Source organism: Tupaia chinensis, unplaced genomic scaffold (assembly GCF_000334495.1).
Source record: "Tupaia chinensis unplaced genomic scaffold, TupChi_1.0 Scaffold000680_1, whole genome shotgun sequence".
NCBI classification, from domain to species: domain Eukaryota; kingdom Metazoa; phylum Chordata; class Mammalia; order Scandentia; family Tupaiidae; genus Tupaia; species Tupaia belangeri.
In genome coordinates, this window is record NW_006160204.1 from 560,673 (window position 1) to 567,613 (window position 6,941).

The following is a 6,941-nucleotide window of genomic DNA, read 5'->3' on the forward strand; positions in this document are numbered from 1 at the left end:
TGAGGAACAGGTCAGAAATGTGGATACGCTTATCAGAAATGCCAGCTCCTCGAGAAAGCTAACCTCGATTGTATTCATTATAATTTCATCTGTTTCTAGGAAATAGATTGATTGTCCTCTTTTTAACAACTGTTGATATTGTAAGGGTATAAATTATATTATTTCTTTAAATAAAAATAATGTCTCAAAATACTGTCCAATGTTATTCTGTCTTGTCTTTTTACTTAATTTCTAAGCCAGTGGAAGTAAAATTCCTGGGTATGTTTGAATGGGTTAAAGCAAGAGCACAGTTTTCTACCCACAGACCTGGAAATCCCTTTTGCCCCATTCCACATTTGCTAAATCCCATTTCTCCCTTAAGGGTACACGTCAAGATTTCTTCAGGAATTCATACTTAGATTCCTGGATTAGATTAGAACACTTGTTCTATGGATTCAGAAAACCTTGGGACCAGCAGTTAGCATAATGGCTATGTCATTAGACTCCCATGTAGTCGACCACAGTTCGAGTCCTGGACCCGGTAGCTTAAAACTCATGCCAGGCGCGCGGGCATGTGTGTGTGTGTATGCCCATGATACTAAGAGGAAAAATGGAGAAGTGATTGTAGCATAGCCATCCCCCCTGGGGGTGATTTCTCGCTTTCTGTCTCTGTTTCTTTGGTGATCACAAGTACTCTGATTACTGGGAGGTAGATGTTGGGGGCTGTGTTAACTGGGTCATCGGATTTTGCAATGATTCTTGGTCAAAGAAGAATGACATGCTGGTCGAATCTGAGGGAATTTTTCTACTTTTTTGTGTCAAAGAGGGCAATCATTGCTGTCTCTTTACTGCCTCCCCACTGTTACCTCAGTATGTAGAGAGACCTCTGGGGCCCGTGGGGGTGTTCCTAGATTATGAGGGTGGTACAGTGAGCTTCGTCAATGTGGCCAATAGCTCTCTCATTTGTAGTCTCCTCTCATGTTCCTTCTCCTCCCCTCTCCGACCTTTCCTTATCTCTGGACCCATATGATGAGGAACAGGTCAGAAATGTGGATACGCTTATCAGAAATGCCAGCTCCTCGAGAAAGCTAACCTCGATTGTATTCATTATAATTTCATCTGTTTCTAGGAAATAGATTGATTGTCCTCTTTTTAACAACTGTTGATATTGTAAGGGTATAAATTATATTATTTCTTTAAATAAAAATAATGTCTCAAAATACTGTCCAATGTTATTCTGTCTTGTCTTTTTACTTAATTTCTAAGCCAGTGGAAGTAAAATTCCTGGGTATGTTTGAATGGGTTAAAGCAAGAGCACAGTTTTCTACCCACAGACCTGGAAATCCCTTTTGCCCCATTCCACATTTGCTAAATCCCATTTCTCCCTTAAGGGTACACGTCAAGATTTCTTCAGGAATTCATACTTAGATTCCTGGATTAGATTAGAACACTTGTTCTATGGATTCAGAAAACCTTGGGACCAGCAGTTAGCATAATGGCTATGTCATTAGACTCCCATGTAGTCGACCACAGTTCGAGTCCTGGACCCGGTAGCTTAAAACTCATGCCAGGCGCGCGGGCATGTGTGTGTGTGTATGCCCATGATACTAAGAGGAAAAATGGAGAAGTGATTGTAGCATAGCCATCCCCCCTGGGGGTGATTTCTCGCTTTCTGTCTCTGTTTCTTTGGTGATCACAAGTACTCTGGAGCAAAAAAAAAAAACCCTCCTTAAAGAAGAAGATTATACCTACAGGATTTTCTCCTGTGAAAAAAAGAAAGTTGATTCTAAAATGTATATACAAACTTGAAACATTAAAAACATTCAAATTAATCTTGAAGAATACATTTAAAAAACTCATTCGCAAAAAGTCAACTTATTTTGAAAATTAGGTCCTTAGAAGTCTGTGTTTTCTAGAACAATGCTTCTTCAGATTAAAGTATATTGAAGCCAAGAGGGTATCTTATCAAATTGCAGATTAAGTAAATATAAATTGAGGCTTGAGACTGCTCCCGGGTAGTACTGATGTTGTTTATCTCTAACCAAACTTTTTAAATTAAAATTTATTTATTTATTTACTTCTTCCATGAATAAGTTAAAGATAGAGAGAAAACCCATAATAGGGTCCCAGTTCCACAATCCAGCCCATCTTCAGCCCTAGATTCAGATCATGGGCAAGAGAGTGCCCAGAGTAACAAGGTAGACACTGGACTCGAACCACAAACCTTCCCATGTGGAACTATCTTGCAGAGCACCATGTTTTACCACTGCATGGCCATCTGGCTTCCTCTGACCAAACTTTGAGTAACAAGTTTATAGGATTAGTTTGAGACCTAAGATACATAATTACCTGGGAACTGAAATACACCAACAGCAATTAAGTCAGAACCTGGAAATAAGCTTCAATCATTGGCATTTTTAAAGCTCCCACGTGATCCTAATGCAAGGTATTACAGACATCTGCAAGTTAAAACCTGTAATTAGTAGCATTGTCTTTAACATCTTCTTGGGTACCACAAAATGTCAAAGTTGAGACCGAGGTAGAAACCACACAAAAATGAGTTTGACCCTGATTTTCTTCTTGCTTATCTACCCAGAAATCTTTTCTTTTTTTTTTCTTTTTTGGAGAGGTTTTTGCTACAGGGCGCATGTGCTCGCCAGAAAGACAGAAACAGACAGAGAGACAGAAAGCGAGAAATCACCCCCTGGGGGGATGGCCATCCGCAATCCCTTCTCCTCCATTTTCCTCTCGGGATCTTGAGCACGCATGCACACGTGCCCGGGGTGAGTTTAAGCCGCTGGGTCTGGGACTCGAACAGCGGTCAACTACATGGGAGTCCAGCGACATAGCCATTACGCTAACTGTTGGTCCTCTACCTAGAAATCTTGATACTTGCTCAGTACAAATATCCAGGAAATTTATTTATTTATTTATTTATTTACTTTTTGAAAGATTTTTGCTATAGGGTGCCTGTGCTCATGAGAGACACAGAAAGTGACAACCGTCCCTCCGGGGGTATGGCCATGCCACAATCCCTTTTTATCTATTCTCCTCCTGGAATATTGGGCATGAACATACACACATGCCAAAGTGAGTTTTAACCACCAAGTCTGGAACTCAAACCACAGTTGGCCATGTGTGAGTCTAACAACATAACTGCTTCACCATCTGTTGTCCCCTATCCAGGAAATCCTTATCTGCTCTTGTGAATTACTTCATCAATCACAATCTCTCTACATGTGGTTTTTACATGCCCCATCCAGATTGACTGAAGAGCCGTCGTTTGGATTTACTTTACTCAGAAGGTAGACTTTTTTTTTTTTTTTTTTTTTTAAAGAGAGTTTTGGTATAGGGTCATGTACTCGCTGGAGGGACAGACAGAAACAGAAAGCAAGAAATTAGCCTTAGTGGGGATGGCCATGCTGCAATCACTTCTCATCCATTCTCCTCAAGGAATCTTGGGCATGTACACACACACGCCTGGCATGAGTTTCAAGCCATTGGGTGCAGGAGTTGAACCGCAGCCCAGCAGCATAACCATTATGCCACCTGTCCCGGTAGACATTTTTTTTTTTTTAACAGTCTGAGGAAAATGTCTTGCTGTCGAAGCCAACCGCTTTACTCCTGTGGTTCTCAGTCTTTAATATAATCAGAATCTGCCTGAAGGACTTGATAAACAGATTGCTTACTTTCTCATTTCATAGCTCTAGGACTAGCCTGAGACTCTGCACTTTCAACAGGTTTTCAAGTGATACTGAAGCTACTTGTCTGGGAACCTCAATCCGAGAACCACTTCCATAGATAATACTCTATTACATTGTTTCTCTGTTTAGAGAAGGAGTTAGTATTACTCGTTAAGTTTGAAAATTATGAAAATATCAATGATGATCTTTTTGCTTAGAAGTTCGACTGTTGCAAGAATGATGTGTGGATACTGGGCAGGAAAATAAAATGGACTATGCAATTGTTTACTAATGTATTTTTGGCTGTTCAGCACTTGAAACCCCTTTCTGTGTTTTTGCAGTATTCCATTTTTTATCTTCATTGTCTCAGAACTCTTTCTCACTAGAGAAGCTATGAAGTTTAGACATTTCTTTTCCCTGCCCCTGGCCACTAGGCAGTGGGGGTGGGGAACTGTCCCTAGAATGAATGCTCCAGAACAGCAGGGTCAGTGCTGTCCAATGTCCTGTGGCTACAGCCACACTATGCTTGCCAAATTTTCCTGTACTGTGGTTTTTGCCAAAGCTATAGTTGCCTGACCACCTTAATTGCTGCTCAGTTTTGTTTTGTTTTGTTTTTTGAGAGTTTTTTTTTTTCTTTTTGCTATAGGGCACATGCGCTCACCAGACAGACAGAGACAAAGATGGAAAGCGAGAAATCACCCCCCAGGGGAAATGGCCACGCCGCAATCCCTTCTCCTCCGTTCTCCTCTCCAAGTCTTGGGCACGCACGCACACGTGCCTGGCGTGAGTTTTAAGCCACTGGGTCCGGGACGCAAACCACAGTCGACTACGTGGGAGTCCAGCAACACAGCCATTACTCTAACTGCTCGTCCCCAGTTTTTTTTTTTTTTTTTTTTTAAATTGATCTTCTAATCTTGCCATAGACTCTATGAGCTACTATTTCTTTTTGGCTAAAGTCAGAGTAATGCATATTGTTGCAAAATCTTGACAGATAACACAGCACAAGGAAATTATTTAGGTTATTTTTTTCTTTTCTTTTCTCTTCTTTTTTAAAATTGCCATAGAGTGGATGTACTTGCCAGAGAGACAGAGAGAGAGAGAGCAAGAGAGGAGAAACCACCCTGGGTGGGGGGGTGTTGGTTACATGACAATTCCTTTTTTATCTTTCTATCCAGTCAGGATTTGGGGCATGCATGCACATGTGCCTGGCGGATTTTTAAGTTGCTGGATCTGAGGTTTTAACTGTGGTCAGTCTTGTGGGATCCAGTTTCCTTATCACTGGGTTACACGGCCAGTATGGTAATGAATTATTTTAATAAGAATCAAAACACCTTTTCACTGGGATGACATGCCACTTCTCAATGTCTACAGATCAAGTATCCTGTAAGGTGAACAGGACTCACCTTACTCAAAATTTCATACTAACAGATACGTTTTAAATTTGATCTTTTGTTTGTTTTTTTTTTTTTAAAAAAAAAAAAAACAAGTTCTAGGACTCGAACCGCAGTCATTGACCATGTGGGAATCCAGCACCTTAACCTTCACGCCACCTGCCGGCGTGATCTTTTTCAACTCTTTGCATGAACAAACCAGGGTCTGCAATAACTCCTTCACTTGATCATCTGAAAACTTCTTTCACTCATTCACCAAGAGCCCTGCTTGTCTGGGTCTATGAAAAGAGGCATTCTGCATGAAATGTGCAGTTCTAGTGAAAAGGATGGCCAGTGTCTGGTAGCCTTTCCCAGGGTGGTCTGAGACTTACGGAATAAGTTCTGAATCCAAATACTGGCAGTACAGTTTGAGAACTTTGGGTTTAACCTTTATTAAGGATATGGCTTGCAGAATCGGGACTATATTGCTATCGCTGTCCTTGGTCTGGCCAGTCAAAAAGAGCAATCAGTTAAGGAGTCTCAACTCACTTGAGTAAAAAAATATAAAATCATTTTAAGTTTTCTAATAATTGCCTCCAATTACAAAATTGTTGAATGCCCCTTTCATGGTATTTTGTCTTGTTAGAAATCCTTGGAAAACATTGTGGAAGACCAAGAGCTTTCTTGGCTATCTGACATGTAATAATTCCTCTTTCATCTACAGATATATATTTACTGTATGATCACTAGGCGAGCAGTACCACAAGGCCTCCCTTTAGGTTTGTCTAGTTCTTTGTGATGTTGGAGATCTCTGTTGATGTGCTAGTTGCCTGGTCTCCACGTATTTGGTTTGCATGAATCTCCTGGATGGGGTCTTTCCCTTGAAGGGAGGTGAGATTCAAAAGACATATCATGTGGGATTTGATAGTTGCTTAACAAGTCTGAATTTTGTTTTTAAGTTTAAAGGGAAGTCTTTGGAAGGTTTTAAATGATGACATGATCTAACTGTTGCTTTAGGGACACTCTGTTGAGTCAAAGATGGACTATAGAGGTGCAAGAGTGGAGGCAGAGAGACCAGTTATGAGCTTCGGAAAAGCCTAGATGAGAGATGACTGTAGCTAAGATGAGAAGAACGCAGGTGCAGGTGATGAGCTGCTGGATTCAAAATATATTTTGGTAGCAGAACCAATAGAATTTACTAAAGGTCTACATATGAGGTGTAAAATAAAATAAGGAGTGAAGGGCCAAGAGCTGACATGCATCCAGAATTGTCAAGGCAGCCATTAAAACAACTGGGAGAAAATAGACTACCTTGGTTCTCATCTGAGGACAATGATGAAATTAGTAAGCAAATGATATAATCAGAGGGAAGTGACTTTGAAGGAGACTATACGGGAATAATGGTGAGAGAACGAATGACTATCCTCCCTCTCTGAATCAAAGGAAAGGTAAGAAGGAAAAATGCTCATCTAACTGATTTTAGAGAAAGGAGTATCATCAAGTTAAGAGGTCTCAGACAGACTAGGGTAGTTAAAGTTCTGTTACAGAGAAGATTAAGAATCTAAAGAGATTTACTCACGATCAAATGATACTGAGGGAATGCAGGGACTGCAGTTGCAAATGAAGCGATAAAGGAATAGCACAATGGAAGAAAAAGCACTAGGTTTTCATGGGCTACAGGCTGAAGGCATATGTTATTAACAAGGGATGAGCAATGCTGAGCAGGAGAATCTGGTTTAAAGGCCAAGCCATATAATTTACCAGTGTCAGGATTCCAGCTGGAATGTTAGCATGATAGTAGGCACATCTCCTGTTGATGGGAGGGCTGGGTGGGGGTCCTCTCTCTATTTTATACCTTAACTTGGTGGGTCTTTTCAAATTTCTACATTTATTGTTGAGTAGAGTAATT

At 40.6% G+C, this 6,941-nt stretch overlaps 1 protein-coding gene across 1 annotated transcript in view; it reads left to right on the plus strand.

Moving 5' to 3' along the window:
• The first annotated feature begins 5,672 nt into the window (after nucleotides 1–5,672).
• Nucleotides 5,673–6,941, plus strand: part of NAALAD2 (N-acetylated alpha-linked acidic dipeptidase 2) — a 53,878-nt gene continuing 52,609 nt past the window's right edge. Inside the window, exon 1 of the mRNA XM_006160338.3 lies at nucleotides 5,673–5,923. The gene's annotated coding sequence lies outside the window, so the exon portion shown is untranslated. The remainder of the gene's footprint in view (nucleotides 5,924–6,941) is intronic.